This window comes from Cnephaeus nilssonii (assembly GCF_951640355.1).
Source record: "Cnephaeus nilssonii genome assembly, chromosome: 4".
NCBI lineage: Eukaryota > Metazoa > Chordata > Mammalia > Chiroptera > Vespertilionidae > Cnephaeus > Cnephaeus nilssonii.
This window is the reverse complement of record NC_137075.1, coordinates 12,585,283-12,604,298: the sequence shown is the minus strand read 5'-3', so window position 1 is coordinate 12,604,298 and position 19,016 is coordinate 12,585,283. Positions and strand designations below refer to the sequence as shown.

At 39.8% G+C, this 19,016-nt stretch overlaps 1 protein-coding gene across 4 annotated transcripts in view; it reads left to right on the top strand.

Moving 5' to 3' along the window:
* SVIL (supervillin) overlaps positions 1 to 19,016 on the top strand; it is a 273,866-nt gene that overhangs the window by 98,218 nt on the left and 156,632 nt on the right. The window contains exon 4 of one of the 4 annotated variants that reach the window (XM_079767918.1): positions 12,093 to 12,230. The exons of the other annotated variants lie outside the window; for them this stretch is intronic. The gene's annotated coding sequence lies outside the window, so the exon portion shown is untranslated. The remainder of the gene's footprint in view (positions 1 to 12,092; positions 12,231 to 19,016) is intronic. 4 annotated transcript variants of the gene reach the window in all.

Here is a 19,016-nt window from a genome sequence, read left to right as displayed (position 1 = left end):
TGGTTAGGAGTGATGCACCAGGTTGGGCTGGGTGGAAGGCATTCTGCAGGCAGTGGAGAGGATGTGTTTGGGAGGATGTGGGAGGGGCAGTTGGAAGCCCTTGCAAGAGTCCTGACAAGAGGCAATGAGAGTGTGATGGGAAAGTGGAAGTATTGAGGAAGGCTGAGCTTTAGGTAGCAAGACTTGGTGATGGCTGGGATGGGAGTGATGAGCCTGAGTGAAGCTGTAGTCAGGTAAACAGGGGCACATGTCATGATGGGAGAGGAGAGGACCAGTGTCGCATTATATGTCTTGAGGCCCGTGTTCCTGTGAGATACCTGGTATTCTGAACCCCAGGAATGACCGCCATCCTGAATTCTGTCTTAGGTGTGGCTGAACTCACTCTGGGAGAGGTAGAGTGTGAAGAGTGCCTGCCAAGGTCAGAGTGCTGGGAAGTAGACATTTGAGGAAGAGGAAAGGAAGATAGGACCAGGAACCAACTGAAGGTTGGGAGGGGGGCAGCACGGCATGGGGAGAGGCAAAGAAATGTTTCAAAAGAGCATGTTCCATGAAGCTGGAAGTGGTCAGAAAGGATCAGATGCCTTGGAGAGGCCGAGGCCACTGAGGGAGCCTGTTGTTGGGGGCAGCAGTTTCTGGGTGTGAGGGAGCTAGAATCAAATTGGAAAACTGATAGCAGTTTCTGGGTATGAGGGAGCTAGAGGGACTAGGGGCGGGGAGTCTGGTTGTGGAAGATGAGTGCTGATAAAAGGCTGTGGTATATTTACACAATGGAATACTACTTGGCCGTAAAAGAGAAGGAAATCTTACCCTTTGAGACAACATGAATGGACCTGGAGAGTTTTATGCTAAGTGAAATAAGCCAGTCAGAGAAAGACAAGTGCCATATGGTTTCACTTATAAGCAAAATAGAAACAGACTCAGATAGAGAACAGACTGACAGCTGTCAGATGGTAGGGCTATTGGAAGCTGGGTGAAAAAGGGGAAAAGATTAAGCAAAAAAGTAAAAGAACCCATAGACACAGACAACAGTGTGGTGATTACCAGAGGGAAAGGGAGTGGGAGAAAGTAGAAGGAGGTAGAGGGGGGATGGGGGAATGGTGATGGAAGGAGACTTAACCTGTGGTGGTGATCACACAATACAATGTACAGATGATGTATTTTAGAATTGTACACCTGAAACCTATATAATTTTATTAACCAATGTCACCCCAGTGAATTCAGTTTTTTTTTTTTTTAAAAAGAGACACAAGGCAGGCAGGGCTTAGAGAAGGGGTGGGCTGAAGGGGCTTGGAGGGCCGATGAGAGAAGCTGGAACGTCTTCTTGGGCTGTTGTCCTATCCTCCAGTGAACTGAATAGAAGCTTCCTCTCATCGGTGCATTCCGTGGCGGCCCCAGGGCTAATCTGACAGGGATAGTTCTAACAGGAACGTCCAGTGTGAGTAGGTTTGGCCTCAGCAGGGACAGTTCAGGGTTTGGATCTGGTTTTATGGAATCCGAGAGCATAAGGGCACTGAAGCATTCTCAGTAGCTCATTCTTCCATGTAGAAGGCCCAACTTTTATCTCATCTTTTTATTTTCAAGAATAAAACCTGCAAGTCTTTAGAACTCTGGAGTTCAAAGACTGGTTTTCTGAAATATTTATAGTAGCATTATATTTGAGATAGCCCAGCCACCTCCCTTTCTTAAAGAGTTGCTTTCTTGTTATTTCTCAAATATAAGTCAGATTTTGAAAATTAATTATCTTGGGGAATGGATTGAACTTCTGAAAATTATTTGAAGGAATCCTGCTCTATGTTAGAGACACCCTGGGTATTAGAGGTCCTTTTTAAGTGCCCATACAACCTGTCAAATAAACATTTTTAATTGGACACAATGCCTTCATTTCTTATTCAGTATAAAATACTTTACTTTGGATCAATGACTTTTTTTGTAGAAACATTTCCAATTTGGATTTCTTAAGATGGCACTGATGACAGGAACATCTAATTAGATTTATTTAAAGTACAATTACAGAAAGTAGCCCATTTACAAATGGGTTGCATTTGGAAGTTTCTTTGAAGTAGATTTTTATTTAATGTTTAAACTTTTAATTTTGAGATATAGATTCAAATGCACTTGTAAGAAATAATACAAAGAGATCCTGTGTATGTTTTACCCATTTCCCCCGATGGTAACATCTTGGGAAACTATAAAACAATACCATTACCAGGATATAGGCATTGATCCAGTCAGTGGAACAGTGGAAGAGTTTCAGAACAAAGATCCCTCAGGGTACCCTGTGATAGCCCCTTTCCCCCCAGCTCTAACCTCGGATTACCACTAATACGTTTTTCATTTCTGCAATGTCGTCATTTGAGGAATGATATATTAATGGAATCATGTAGCATCTAACCTTTTGGGATTGGCTTTCTTTCGCCCAGAGTAATTCCCTGGATATTCATGCAGGTTGGTTGTGTGTATTAAAGTTTGTTTCATATTATTGCTAAATAGTATTCCATGGGCTGGAGGCACCACTGTTTATTTAACCATGTATCTAATGATGGACATTTGGGCTGTTTCCAGGTTTGGGCTATTATGAATAAAACTACTCTAAACATTTTTAATCAGGTTTTTGTATGAAAATAAGTTTTCATTTCTCTGGAAAAAATATCCGGGGGTGCAATTGCTGGGTCATATGGTAGTTTGGTTTGGCATGTTTTGTTTTTCTAAGAAACTGCCAAACTGTTTCTGAGAGTAGCTATGCCATTTTACAGTCCCACCAGAAATGTGTGATGATCCAGTTTCTCCTTACCAGAATTTGGTGTTGTCACTATTTTTATTTTTGCCATTCTGATAGGTATATAAGGCTATCTCGTTGTGGTTTTAATTTTCATTTCTCTAATGGCTAATGATGTCTTTTTGTGTGCTTATTTGCCACCTGTGTATCTTCTTTAGTGAATTGTTTCTTCACATCTTTTGTCTATTTTCTAATTGAACTGTTTGTGTTTTTGGCTTTTGAGTTTTGAGAGTTCTTCATATATTTTAGATATTTGTTCTTTTTCAGATATGTAATTTGCAGGTATTTTCTCCCACTCTGTAGCATTTCTTTTTATTCTCTTAACAGGGTCTTTCGCAAAGCAGAAGTTTTACATTTTCTTGTATATCTTCAAAAAGTTTTATATTTACATTTAATTTCATGATCCATTTCCGTTGATTTTTGTAAAAGGTGTGAGGATTAGGTAAAGGTTATTTATGTTTTCTGGTGTTTTTATTTTCCCAATGGATTTGTTGAAAAGGCACCTTTTGTCAAAAGTCAGTTTGGGTATATTTATGTCAGTCTATTTCTGGGGTTTCTAGTCCATCATTGTAGTTGCACAATAGCTCAATATGGATAGATTGATTACTCTCACTTTATTCCTCTTTTTTCTTTTTAATCCTCACCTGAGGACATGCTTGGAGAGAGGAATGGAGAGAGAAAAACATCCATGTGAGTGAGTAACATTGATCGGTTGCCTTCCATACGTGCCCCAACCAGGGATAGGATCTGAAGCCCAGGTATGTGCCCTGACGGGGAATAGAACTGGCAACCTTTTGGTGCACAGGATGATGCCTAATCAGCTGAGCCACTCTAGCTGGCACTTTATTCCTCTTTTTCAAGATTGTTTTAGCTATTCTAAAGCCTGTGCCTCTGCATATAAATTTTGGAATAAATTTATCTAAATTTTCCAAAGATCTTGCTGGGATGTCAGTAGGAATTGCATTAAATGTATAGATGGTTTTGGGGAGAATTGACATCTTTACTATGTTGACTCTTCCAATATAGGAACACAGTATATGTCTATTTATTTAGGTCTTCTTTGATGTATTTTATCAACATTATGTACTTTACAACATACAGATCCTGTGTAAGTTTATATCTAAATGTGTTTTCAGTTTTGGTTTCCACATGTTAATTGTTGTTATAAAATAGAAGTTATAGAGATATGAATGTAGTTTTTCTTAGAAACACATATCATAAAATATATGGTTCCTGGATTAGCTAACAAAACCAGATTAAAACTCATAATAAAGCAGATATAATGATCAGTTAGTAGAAAGAAATAATAGATTACCTTATTGTTACAATACTAATCTATAATAATAAAAGCATAATATGTTAATTAGACCGGACAGCCGAATGACCTTCTGGACGTCATTCTGGACATCCTTCTGGATGAAGCTGCTGTGGCGGGGGCCGAGGCAGAGGTGGTTAGGGGTGATTAGGCAGGCAGGTGAGCAGTTGGGGGTGATCAGGCAAGCAGGCAGGCAGAGTGGTTAGGGGTTATCAGGCAGGCAGGCAGAGTGGTTAGGGGCAATCAGGCAGGCTGCCAGAGGTGGTTAGGGGTGATGGGGCAGGCAGGTAAGCAGTTAGGGGTGATCAGGCAGGCAGGCAGAGGGGTTAGGGATGATCAGGCAGGCAGGCAGTCCAGCGGTTAGGAGCCAGCAGTCCCGAATTACAAGAGGGATGTCCGACTGCTAGTTTGCAAGAGGGTGCAGGCCGGGCTGAGGGACCCCCCCCCCCCCAACCCCTGTGCATGAATTTCATGCACCGGGCCTCTAGTATTGAATAATAGCAAATGAGAAATAGCTGCTTATCAAATATCTTGAAAATGTCTAAGTTTAGTATAAGTCTAATTCTCATTTTAATTTAAATTCATAATATATGATTTTTTATTTTCTTCATGAGGATATCATGAAATCTACTCTCATGCATATCAGGTCTGATTATTGTCAGTTTTTGGAAAGAAGTGTGTGTGACAAAAGTTTCCTGAGTTCAGCAAATAGCAGAAAAATTTGAAGGAAGTATTTAAAAGGATTGCACAGGTAGAATTATCTGGATTTGGACAAAGACAAAACAGGCATATGAGAAGAATTATTCTTTTAGACTCTCATGCATTAATCTAAGTCAGTTTGGTTGCTCTAGGGAGCAGTGAGCCACAACTTAAGAGGCATCCAAAAGTTAGATGTTTACTTTGTATGATTGAATCTTTTTAAAGAAAATAACTGCATTGTTACAGTAATAGTGATTCATTTTCTCCTCCTGTCTTTTCTTAAAAACCCTATGGGCAACTGTTTTACATAAGTTTAGATATTTTTTTATTCTATTTTATTCTCTAGGAGGAGTTTAAATCAGCTTATATAAATATATCACACAAGACGAAATAAAATTAAAAATTGATGAAAGGCAAAATTGGTCAAAGGGAACATAAGATGAGGGCCAGGACTGAGATTAGGAAGCAGAAGTCATGCTGTGAAATTTTAAATGTCATCTTGAAATAAGTTGAGGAATTTGGCTTGGACAAATTGTTTTTAATCTTTGCACAAAATAGTCAGGAAGCTGGTGTTTAATTATCCAGCTGTCCAGGGTTTCTGCCATCTTTTCACCTGGCTCAAGGACTGTCTGCTTAGGGGGAGGCATTGTCCTGCAGGGTTAATTAATAACAGGAATTCAGATCCCTCTTTGGGAGGCCTCTGGTGACTGATGCAGCTGGTGGTCTGAGAAGGGACACCCAGAGGCATAGGACCCAGGCCTGATGGCATGAAGCACAGCTTTTGCTATAGCCCAGGAGCTCTGGCTTTGTGATTTATATTGAAGTTAGGCTGTACAATTGAGACCTTCTTTCATTCTTTCTAACAACAAGGACACCTACAATTGTAAGTATTTTTGTAAGCAGGGTTGTAATTTAGTTTTAATATCTACAAATGCAAATAGCTTTTTAAGAAGTGGTTGTGCTTGATAGGCTTTGTTTGTTTGTTGTTTAGTTTTGGATTTTTGTTTGTTTTAGTTAAAGTTAATTAGTTAAGGTTCCTCTGATTTTTTTAGATGAGCGACCTGAGATCCATTTGAGGATAGATCTTACCAGTTCAGAGCATTGTCTTTGGTTTTAAGACAAAATATTTGTATTGTTTTAGAGAAAGTACTTGTAACACAATTCTTCCTTCTGATGACTCATTTTCTACAATTATTGGAAGTAGGAAGAAATCCACAGATGTCTACACAGTTCTAAACTTGTAAACAGACCCGTGCCATTCTAGCATGTTGTTTCACGTGCATACATTTATATGTATGTTACTTTCTGAATGGTTGGCTTCTGAGCTGATTATGTGTTGTTGTTTTTTAACTCAGAAACTAGAGTTAGACAAATGTGTGCCCTCTCCATTCTGTACTGCTGTTAGCCTGTTCCGTAGACTGGTGTTGCATTTTTTAATTTCTCTATATAAAAAGCTGAAAGACAATGTGAACGAATTCATCGCATTTGAGGTAGCTGCTGGCCAGGCCTGTTGCAACAGCTGATGGGCTTCTCCGAGTTCCAAGAGCTATTTTGGTAGATTAGCTGGAATCAAGGCTCTCCAGTTCAGACCATAAAAGGCCGGTCCCCTGCGAGTTGCCCACTGCTTCTGACTGTGTCCTCCCGGGCTGAGTGTCCTCAGGTTTCACGTGGATTTACCCAGTAATGGATGGCCACGCCAAGGCCAGATTGGGGAAGTTAAGTGTCAAGGACACCGGGGGACTGACTACTTCAAAAAGAAGATTCTTTTTAATAATATTTTGGCGATACTTTTTCAGAGAAACTTTTGGGATGTAGCCTTCACCTGTGTACTGCAGTTGGCACCCAAGTGCCTTGTGGAGAGCACCGTTCTAAATTTATCCTGTTCTGAATCATCACTTCAAATAGATGCACTTGCCTGGTTTGTGTTGTGATATTTTTTTTTTTTTTACAGTGTTTCTTGGCCTAACTTTGGATATTTTACTTTTTGTTTAGAATTTGAAAGTAGTGTTCATTGAAAGGAGGAGACCCAAAGAAAATACTTGAGGACACCCAAGCCAATTCGAGGATATACTGTGTTTTGTTTTGTTTATTTTTTAATTAGAAAAATAAGGAAGTTACCCTGTGGTTCACCCCTCCCCTTTAACATAGAGGAACAAGGATTATAAAGAAATTTGAAGTAAGTGAAAAGTCTTCCTATAAATCTAAATGCAGTGGTTTCTCCATGCTGTCTGTCTATGAGCGTGCTCCCGAGGCTGTGTTGATTTTGGGCACTGGCATGTTCTGCCAGGGTGTGCTAGCTCAAGAAATTACTCCTATAGGTACAATAGAGCATGTTTTTTGGTTGTGGAATGAGTGGATTTTTGTTTTCTTAAAAAAAACCCACTTACTTTATAGTACTGATAGGTTCATACTAACAATATGATTAATATATATAATTTAGTAACTACATTCTGTCTAAATATTAGCACTTGAAACCTTGGAATAAAAAGTGTATTTACAATACAAAGTATTTCAATGATAATATCTCAAAAATGGGGGTGGGGGTGGATGTCAGAAAGGCATGTTCTATTTTGTTCCTATTATTAATACAATTGGAAATATAAATAACCAGTGAGCCTTTTGTGTGATCTTTGTTTTGAGAATTCTTTATCTTGGTACTCTGATTCTTCAAGCTTGATTTATGGAACCTCTGATGTCCCAGAATTTATTTTAACAAATACATTATTTTCTAGATTTTAAACTATATTTATTTCTGAATTATCCAAGAAAAAAATGCTGTATCAGACTTTTTAAGCCCTAAAGATGGCTGTGGTCTCTTTGTAATTTAGCTTGGTGATTTGCTTCTGCTAAAAAATATCAATGAGCTATCGGAGAATTATTTTGCATATTTCTCCTTAAAAAATATCGTTTCTTTATACCGAATCAGATAGACAGTAGGAGCAATAATTATTTTTATAAAGGTAGAAAAGCAGAATATTTATAGAAATGAGCTTCATCAGTTAATACTGCTGTGGTTCTTAACCAAAGGTTGTACTACAACTTTGACAGGCATTTGGAAATACTTGGGCGTGTTTCTGGTTTTCACAACAATGAACAGAGAATGTGGTTAAGAATTGTAAATACCCTGTAATGTGTGCTAGTCACATAAGACAAAACATTGCCCTGGCCCAAATTCTGGTAGGACCCCCTGGGCCCCCAGAACAGCAAAAGCAGCAGTGGGCTGGGATTATTTCGGCTGCCTCTTCTCACCAAACCAGGAGAACTCTTGAGGAGCCAAGCAGTTGGGTGTCCTGCCTGGAGTGGATCATCCTTGTCACTCCTCTTAAGAGGAGAGGTGATGATGCAGATAGGCTGAGAGAATCCTCAGGAAACTGGTTTTGAGATTAGTCTAACTGGGAGCATAACTTTCAAAGGAAAATTTGCTTAAAACACCCTCCTTACATTACTTCATTCAACAAACCAGATCTTTGTTTATCCTTTGAGACACACCGTTTCTGGAAGATTTTGAATTTCAGTTAGAATGAACTTTTTTGGCAATACCTGAGGTTATTAAAAAGTCTGCAATTGAGGGATTATGTCCAAAGAAAAGGTAGCACAAGTTCGCTGGTTCAGGGGTTCACCGAGAGCTGTGGGGACGAGCCACCAGGGGCCTCCTTTTATTATTCCTATGCAAAGGAAGTGTCTCCTCACTCTGCTTTCTGGACATTCACTGCAATTGTATATTAACGCACACATCTCAGGGACCTCCCTGTGACCAGGAGAATTCCCCCATCTGGAGTTTCCTGCAGTTCAACTTTACATTGTTTTGTCACTGAAGCAGAAGCCATGCTGTCACCTTTACTCCTCTCCCAATAGTCACCAAGGCCACTAAGTTTGTCTCTGAAATCATGCTCCTGCCTTCCACCTCCTCCTGAGCCTCCTTGCCCCTTACCCCCTGGTTACATTGCTCTTAATTGGTCTTTTTGCCCCCAGGTTCTCTGCTGCCCAGTCCATCCTCAGAATGACCCTCCTAGACAAAGATGAGTGTGCCGCTCTGCATGTTGTCTTACTATTACAAGCCTTGTGGTTTCTCACTGATTAAAGGCTAAAGCTCAACTCCTGAGCCTCTCTTTCAGGGTCTTTGATGCCACTGTTTTTGCTGGCACCCCTCCCTGAAGTGCTCTGCCTTCCTTTGCCTGCCAGGGAGGTCGTAGCAGATGAAATCTTCTCAGACGCTTCCTCTGAACTTCTGCCTCTGGGCTCCAGCTCTCTTGCCACCCCAAGACCTAGCCCAGTGCCTGCTGCCCAGCGGGTGCCCCACAAATGCAAGTTGATTGAACCGAATTGCATTGGAAGGACTCGTGAATTCTTTATATCAAATTTAACTGTACTTCATAAAATGCTTTTGCCAGTATTATATATTATTCACTATAGAAATGGGTGTTCTGTGTTATAAGCTATGTTTTCTCCCATAACTAATAATGCAAGCAGAAACATTTGTCTTACTATTACAAGCCAGATAGGGTTTATGTATGTGTGCTTTTGCCAACACAGGAAATGAAGGTACATTTGATGAAATCAGTCACTTCATTATTGGAGCTTTGCCTAAAATGAAGGAATTCATCTAATGGTGTGATTTCACTTATGTACCTTTCCTAAACATTATACTTTATCCTTTAGGTAAAACATCTCGGAATGGTTTGCCCTGCTGACCTCAGGAGGGAAGCCTACCACCTTGGTGTCTGTTCAAAGAGAGCTCTGTCTCACTCTGTTTTGGGAGGTTTTGGAAGAGGAATATATTTCACCTCATAACTTCATTATTCTCTTCTGAAAGTTGATCCTTTAATCCCAAACAAGTTCTTAACCTATTTCTAACTGGCTTTTATGTCAGTATAGTCAAAGAAAGAGCTTTAACATTTGCTTTGGGATAGTTCATTTACTCATGTCACAGTACTGGATTCATTTCAGCAGGTTAAGTGCTTCATTATTACACACCTGTGTGCAGGTCTCCAGGTTGGATGCCTTAAGATGAACACAACTGAAGTGTGTTCCCTGTCCTTGGTGAACTCATTCCCGGCATGGGTTCAGACATAAACATGACGAAGCTATTATACAAGTAGGCTGGAAGCAATGAACAATAATAACATGCCATCCATTATTACTGCATTCCAAGCTCAATGCCAAGCTCTCTACTTACATTATCTAACCTAATTTTTTACAATGGCACCTGAGAAATATTACTATCATTATTTCCATTCTACAGAGGACAAAACTCAGGTTTAGAGACACTTTCCCAAAGGCTCATGCCATGGTATCAGGGTAGAGCTGGATTTGAACCCAGATATATCTACCTTCGATGCTCATATTTATAGTCACTGCTTTAAACCATTGCTTCTCAAACTTCAATAGGCATCACCTGCGATCCTGTTAATGTGCAGATTCTGATGCAGTAGACCTGGTAGAACCAGATAGCAGAAGCCAAGCCCCCAAGTGATGCTGATCCCTCTGGTCTGAGGACTGCCTTTGAGTAGCACTCTTCTAAATGTCTCCCTTGCAGAACCACCAAGTTAGGAGGAATGAAGTCAGATGGGGATTAAAGAAGGCTTCCCAGGGGTAGAGGTGGTCTTCCAAGGCCAGTCTGTTCCTTCGTGCTTTGCATGCTACCCCTCCCTGCTCTGCCCAGACAGTCGTTCCCCGTTGCTCTTCCTTCCAGTTTCTGCCTTTCTCCTGGCTCTTTCTCCTCATTTTGAAAACATGCTCAAGTTTCCTCCATCCTAAATAAAGCTCTCCTTGACCTCATGCTATCACCTACTTCTTTCACTGCCTATTCACTCCTCAACACCCACAATGCAGTGGGCACTGCTCTCCAAGACATCCCAATTGCTTTGAACTCCCTGAGCTTTACCTCTGAGCACCTCTTTGTAAGGGTCCCATCTCAAGTGTAGAGGGCTGATGGGGCTCTGGCCTCTGCACTGAATGTCCACAGACTGCAGAGCAATCCTATCGATAGGCCTTTATTTTCTAAGTCATTCTCTCTTCACTTGCTCAGCGCTTTATGCTGTGAATTATATGTCCTGTCCATTTCAGATGGAATATATTCATTTGGACTTTATAGTTTAGATTCTTTTTTTAATTAGAAGTTGTTCACTTTTACTTAGCTATGTTTGGATTTGTATCCTATTTAACCAGTATTGATAGAAGAATTATGTATAAAAAAGAACAAGTAGCTTCCAAGAGAAGACCTAAAGGGCTTTTATAAATAATGCACCTACAATTTGTGGACTGTTTCTTGATTAATTGGAGGTCTCTAATTTCCTTCTGGATTTTTAGTTACCTCCCAAGTATGGAAAGTTGGCAAATAACATAGGCTTGGATATAAACTGTAATTAAATGAAAGAATTATATTGATATTTTTGTATTTTTAAGATTTTGAATACTTTAAGTATTTTAAGCCCCTGGTCTTTTTATACTTTCTGGAAATACTATATCTAATTTCTCCCTTTATACCAAAATTTTTAAGTATACACATGTTGTACTTGCACACTCAACAATAAAAACAAGCCACTCCAGCCAAAGACTCAATCAGGCAAGTAGTTGATTTTCAGTAGCAAAAAATATATTAAATTAAGAAGTAGGTAGGTTATGAAAGGTAAAATAATTTTTGAAAGTTTTAGTACTGTTTTTATATACAGATTTTCTTAGAAAAGATAATTTAATTTACCAGGTACTAGTGGTCACAGAATTTTGCCAAATTCATTTATTTTGCAATTAGTTCATTCTTTTAACAATTGATATTATGAAATCCAAAGACAAATTACATTTTAATGTCTATTACTTTTTTTTTTTTTAAGTATTGCTTTGGGTACCTAATGCAGCTGATGACTCTATAGGTTTGAGCCAGGTTAGAGGAAAAAAAGTGGGAATGTTAAGGTATATGGCTCTCCAAATTATTCTCACAGTCCTAATTTCTACCAGATGCCCATTTTAGCCACATATGCATAATCATTTGGCTTTATCATTTCATACATTTTTGATGGAAAGGGTTGAATATTTTAAAATTCTGTGAGTGAATAAATATTGTAATGCAGTTGGCTAGGATGAGTAAGCTTCATGCGATGCATAGTACCTCTAACAGTATCCTCCCATTTGAGATGGAATTTATTGATTTGGGTTTGTATCAGTTCTCTCTGGAGGCTTCAAGGCCCTTTCCGGGAGTTAACAGTTCTTAAATATTTAAGAGAGTTACAGTAAGAAGTGGAGTGGGGAACACATGGGAGGAAAGTAATGTGAAAGGATAACAAACAAGCATTGTGCTCTGCCCAGCCTCGACCACCTCCCAACGCTCCTAGGAAGTGTTTTTCCCTGCTCTCAGTGGAGGAAGAATTTGGAAATTGAAGGTGTTTGACCCTGAAAAGTACTTGGGAGCAGCCCTGATCTTAATAACCGGCTGTGTGATCTTGGGTAAGTTCTTAACCTCTCTGAGCCTCATTTATTGAAATGAGTGTTGGGCTGAAGGATTTCTAAGGTCCTTCTACTTATTGGACTCTGTAATTCCAAGATTTCAGAGCTTGAAAATATTCTGACCTTCCCTGGGAAGGAGACCCTGTCTGGAAGGTGGTGGTTTAGGTGGGAGCAGGACAAGTTAGAGATGTCTTGAGCAAATGTCCTCTTACTGTACTTGCTGGCTTCTGTGAAATAAGTGTGCAGCCAATGCTTCCTTCTCAGTTCTTAATCACCATTTGTGGTCTCTTCAGTCCTTTTTTTTTTTTTTTTCTGGAAGTTCCTGCCATCTCTTCAGATTAAGCTCTCATTTCTTTTGTGTTTATTTAAGTACTTAAATTTTCTTTCCTCAAACCTGATTTATTCTTATCTTCTTTGGACTTTTGCTCTTTCTCCTGATGCCTGAGACAAAATTGTCCTGCTGACAACAGGAATAGGTTGTGCTCAGTTTCTCCCACCCCCTTTAAGTTTGTTAACTCACTGCCAGACATTCATTCTTTATCAACAATTATTTTCTGAGCTCTTGCTATGTGCCAGGGACTGGCATAGGTGATGGGGAAGGAAAAATGAAAAACAAAATTTCTGTCTTCATGGAGCTTAAGTTTTAATGGAGTCACATTCAGTGCCCTGAGAATTCTCTTCATTTTCAGCCTTCTATCTTTGAAGTACTTCAATGAGAGAATTTAAAATACCTGCCATGCTTCCTAACTATAGTTAGTATCTACCTACTGTTTGCATTTTCCACCTTCCAAAATTCTCTCCTTCCCTATAAGTTATACTGATAAAGTTTATATGTTTTTTTTTAATCTGTTAAATTTAGGCAACTATAGGTCAGATACCCATCTCTTTTTTTTTTTTAACTCATGTTCTCTCCACTGTCATAAAGTACTATCTATAAATATTGGTTCATTGCCAAGACAAAGGTTGACATTGATATCATTCAACCAGAATGTTCCAGAAATAAAACATTTAATCAACTGGACTTCTGTATTACTTTTCAGACTTTTCCTCTCTCGAAACTTTTATTATGAAAGTGAGCAAAAAATTGAAAATAAACGTAGTTTTACCTGAAGACTTTGAAGTGAATGTAGAAAGAGTTTAAGTCCTATCAGATGAACTATTGTGTGTCACAAGTAGTGTGAGAAGCCATCTTACAACAGAAACTTTGGAATTCATGATTTACTTTCTGTGTGTTTTTCTTTTTTAAGATTATTTACCTGGTCACCTCTACCACTGGGGAAGCTTATTTTATTCAAACTAGTACATTAGCCACCTTCCTGCCTTCATTGTAAGTTAGTACTATTTTTACATTTAATTTTGCACAAGTTGTGAAGACCAATTCTTGGTTCACAGGGCTATACACATTCCAACATTTGCCCTTCACTAGATAATTATTTCATTAAAAGTAAATTATAACTTATTCAGTAGCTCCAGATAAAAATGGCAATTACATGGTAAATGGATGCTCTAAGATTTGAGGAGAACAAATTACCTTGGTATTTTAATAGAGAGAGTTTTGTGAACTGAGAGTTTTCTGAGTATGCTATGCATAATTTTTATGCAGTGTCTCTCTGGCTAATAATGTGAGAGCTGATGATGCTTTCCATAATTAATGAGCTCAAATTACAACAACAAAAAAAAAAAAGAAAGAAAGAAAAAAGACTGACAGGTGGATACCTTAGGGCAGGGTGAAGACAAAATTGTTATTGCAGGGAAATTATGTTTCAGATGACCACGATAGAAATGATTTTGTTGAGCAGATAATTTTAAACAGTTTCATGAACAGAACGTTAGAATATCTCCCAACAACTAACTATATGAAAATGTTCCCTTTTTTTGAAAACTCATTTAATTGAGAAGACCCATTGTTTTCAGCATGTTTCTTAAAGGGGTTGTGACTCCCAAAGAGTTAAGAACAAACACATGGAGACTAACATCTCAAAATGTTATTTGTATAAAAATGAGGATTTTAGAAGCACCTAGAGGTCTCTATGTGATGCCATCTGGAGGATACAGCTCTGTAGTGGCACAACCACTCACTGAAACATGGTCCGGGCCGCTCACATGTCTGGGTCATCACTGTTCAGTCTGTGTTGATGGAAATACTATCTGGTTGGTGCTGTTCTGTAGGGTAGCTATGAGCCACAGATGTCTGTTGAGCACTTGAAAATGTGGCTAGTGTGGCTGAGGAATTGAACTTGAACTTGACTTCATCTTACCGAGTTCATACTGCAGTAGATCTGCACAGTGCAAGTTCAGAGGAAGTGGGTTTGCACCTTATGCATCTGCCGATAAGAGTTGGAGGACCATGGTGCATCACCTTCTGATGTGTCCACATGATTTGTGAGTCTTGGATTGCAAGGGAAAAAATAAAATAGTGTGCTTAGCTGCACCAACCCTCCCAACAATCCACAAATACACACCCCCAGTGCAAGCATGCACACACACACACACACACACACACACACAGTGCACTCTTGTAGGTTCTTTTGTGCGCCGAACACATTAAATGTTCATTTCTACACTTGGAATTTTGTATCCAAAGATCCTTGCTCTAAATAGTCTGAACATTGCTAATAACATTGGAGTTGAATCCTTCAGGATACTATGAGAGGCAGCACTTGCTTAATGATCAGTGTGGCTAGGAAGTCTGGGAGTATCAAGTGGCTCAGGGGTCTGTAATGTCACATTTTGCCAACATGTGCTTTGGCAGCTTTATTATTGTTTCCTAAGTTTTGATTTAGTTTAAGGTCATGGGATTTTGTGAGCAATTAGTTTAAATAATTTGCTTTTAACTTTTTTACACTTACGGATATAAACTAAAGATGAGCTCTGGGAACAGGGCTGTGATGTGTATCATTAGGAGACGTTTCTGTGATGATGGCTTGTGTGACATCTTGTACTTACCAAGCGAACCATATGAAACACTTGTCATTTATTCACTCATTCCAGTTGTTTTTGAGTATGTACTGTGGCTACTGGTGATACTGGGTATTTTCTCTCAAGTGCCTGCCAATTGTCAACCTCTGACAGTTCAGAACATGGAGTAAGCGGTATGATGGGAGCAACAGAGAAACCCTGTGAACCTGCACAAGTCACTTAACCTCTCATCTAAAACACCAACTGTTGATCCACACCATTCCTAAGGTTCTTTCTGCTCTCAAGCCTCTGACATGTGTGTATGTGCTTAGTTTTCTCCCAGAACCTTTATTGTTAGAATGAACCAGTAACAGAAGAAGATGGGAACTCTTGGGCAGTGCAGGAAATGTAGGGCTGGAGGATGTGTCAGGGTGAAGAAGGGGACAGTTAATGTCCAAGGTTATGGCCTTCACCCGTTGTCCATGGGTCCACAGGCCAGGTGGTGGTGTCCTTTGGAGGCCTGGTGACTTGCTTTTGAGACAGTCATTATCCCTCTGCACCCTGGGCTCTCACCACAATGGCAGTCCCGTTCCGGATGCCATGGCCTTCCCTAATCTGCCTTTGCATTGGATTCACCTCAGTCTGGAATGCCTCTCCTGCCATCCCATTCAGCCTCCAGCCTCAGTGGTCTTGTTGCCTGACTGGGAAACTTCCCCTGGGATTAAGCCATCTTCCTTTCACCCTCCTGAAGCCACTGGCTAGTCTGAGCAGGCGCAGGGAAAGCATGGGTCCTAACATACAGAATAACACAGAAGGCCCGGTCATTCTCCACTGCATTTCTTTTCATCTAAAAATCAACACATGCTAGGGTGATTTTGCACTCACAAATGCAACAAGACTTACCTGTTTCTTAAAAGTACCTAGAAAGCCTTTATTAAGCACAGTACCAGGAATAAAGAGGCAGGGGTATTTCCTCATGTCCCCTGCTTAATCCTTACAACAAGCCTGGATGAATAAATATGTTAATTGGATTAGGTGACTATATATCAAAAATAGTTCAGCTGTTGAGCTGAATGGATGTTTTGAAAATAACCAACACGGTTGACTATCTGAGTTACCACCTGACCTTCTTTGGTTTGTCAGAGGGGTGGGTGAATATTTAGGGGCAATATAAGGAGAGTCAGCCTCCTCCTCTGCCTCCACTTGCCAGCTACCCTCTTCTCTCCCCTTCTTTTCTTCTTCCTTTTCTTCCTTCCTTCCCTCCTTCCTCCCTTCCTTCTTTCCTTCCTTCCTCTTCTTGTTCCATTTTCATCTTCTTCCTATTTTACTTCTGTTTTCTCATATTTTCTCTTCTGTTGCTGCCTCTCCTCTTTCAACTTTAGTTGATAAGTCAAGGCATCAGCAACATAGCCATGGATATCTGTAAGTTTTACTGATTTTAATGTGTGTAATGATGATTTTAAAAACATATATACATACTAGAGGCTCGATGCACAAAATTCATGCAAGAGTAGGCCTTCTTTCCCCCAGCTGCCAGCACCGGCTTCCCTCTGGCACCCGGGACCTGGGCTTCCCAGGCAGGCACCTGGGACCCGGGCGACTTCCAACTGGCCCCGGCTTCATCCGGAATGACTTCTGGTCTAATTAGCATATTACCCTTTTATTATTATAGATAATATATTTGTATAGACATGAAAACTCCCTTTAAACAGTTCTCATAGTAATGCTGTTAATACTACAAATGATATTTTAAAAATTATTGTAGTCTGAAACTGAATCTTATTTTTAAGCATTATTATATATTGTGGAAAGAGACTCGCGTTTCTTCTTAAAGTGAATTGATAATCTTTTCTTCACTGTTACCTATGTTTATATATATGTATATATGAATAGATATGAATAACAACCAAAAAAAAATCTACTTACATTTTTAAAAAATGTAGTTTGCCGGTAGTAATAAGGAGAAAGTGAGTACATGACATTCTAGTTTAATTTTAGTAGAGCAACCATTAAAATCAAGCCTCAGCTTCTACTTCGGTGTTTGTTAACTCAAATTTAAAATTAGAAATGTGGTAATGACTTGGCAGTTCTGATTTTCTGAGGGAAACCATATCATATTGTATGTGTGTGTGCGCTGGCCTTTAAAAATAGGTACTGCCATGAAGAGACGAATGTTCGTCTCTACCCGTGGCTGATGCTGTGAACTGGTAGGCTTTCTATGGAGGCTGTGAGAGTCACTCATCCAAGGAGTGTGCAGCACCAGCTTAGGCTGCGTTTGGCTCACCTTCAGTCAGAGCTCTTTTGTTTTAAAAGCTAACTGCTGGAGGATAAAGACTCTTAACCCTGATCATAAATATTTGTCTGGTGGTTTTCACTGACCAAGATCATTTGGCAGAAAGCATCATTAAAGTTTGACAGCCCCACCAGATTATACAAAATCCATTGTTTTTTTGCAGACAGGTTATCATATAGTCCATTTGAAAACATTTCTTCTCTGGTATTGAAACTCTTCTTAAATATATATACTATGAAGCACATGAAGTACATAAAATAACTTAGACATGGCTAACCGAAAAAAAAAAAAATGTTTTTTTGCATTGTTATTCTGTCAGTCCTCTGAGGAATTCACAGGGAATCATGAATTTTAGAGTTTCTGTTTCGATTCTAAAGCCTTAAGTCACTACCATCATCTTCTGATTATTTTTCATTGGGGGATGTGAACATTGTCATTCTGGGCTACTGAGGTGCTAGCAGAGCCACCTGGACCTTGAGTTGTCACTTCCAGCACAAATCTTTCCCCACCCCCATTTGCTTATGGATCCTTAAAGCCCTGGGTCGCCACACCAATGGTCTGCATTCAGGTGTCTGCTGAAAAGCTCCACCTATAACCTGGAAGGGAAGGGGCAGCAGAGGATTTAGGGCAGAGACTGACTCTGAAAGGACCCAGAGATTCTGGGGTCTGCCTGGACAATGGTATTTGCATAGTCACACATGACTAGAACCGAGGCATCAGTGGTTGAGAGGGTCCAGGCTGCACCAGACACTAGGGAAGATATGGGTCTGACCCTGCTTTGACTTTTGCTTTGTGCAGCCACTAATGCAGAAAAACTCTGCCTGAGGCCCGAGGCCCTGCCTCTGCTCTACAGCAGGACTTCGCTATGTGAGGGAGGTGCAGACAGCCTATCATGGTCAGAAGAGACAGTGGATTCCTTTCCATGGCCAGATGAAAATAAAGTAACACTTGAATTTGATGAACTATTCAGAAATCCCCATCCCTAAGAATTATGTGTTGAGGGCTTGATCCTTAATCTGAACTGTGTAAGTTTAAAGTCAAATTTATTAAATATTTCTCTCATCCCGAAGAAGACAGGATTAATTAGCCTTCCATGAGAACATTCCTCTTCCCTCTGGTTTTCATGAGCCCCTTGGGAGCTGTCTTACATCTCTATGGATGCTGTCCCGCAATCATTTTATCACGTGAATGGAGGTGACTAGGACAATTTTATGTGGTCCATGACATTGACTGTTTTAGGGCTTGAAAACCTAAATATGTTAATCTTGGCCATATTGTGGAATATTCAGGCTAGCATCAATCCTTTGCTATCATATTTAGCCTGTAGGCCAGTCCCCACCCCCTCCCTGCTCTACAGAGAGCCACACAGAAACAGATTGAGGAAAAGTCTAATCCCCTCAATTGAAATAGGGAACCATTTGAAACAAGTCCACCTGAGGGCACACAGAAGCCTCATGTCACTTGGAGGATCTCTCCAAGGAATCTCTAAAAAGGATTTACTTTCATATATTTCACGGAGATTTTTTTTTAGTTGAGTAGACAGAATTTCTTAGTGTGAATTTGCATTTCCTCTAGTTGACTTATATTTAAACTAG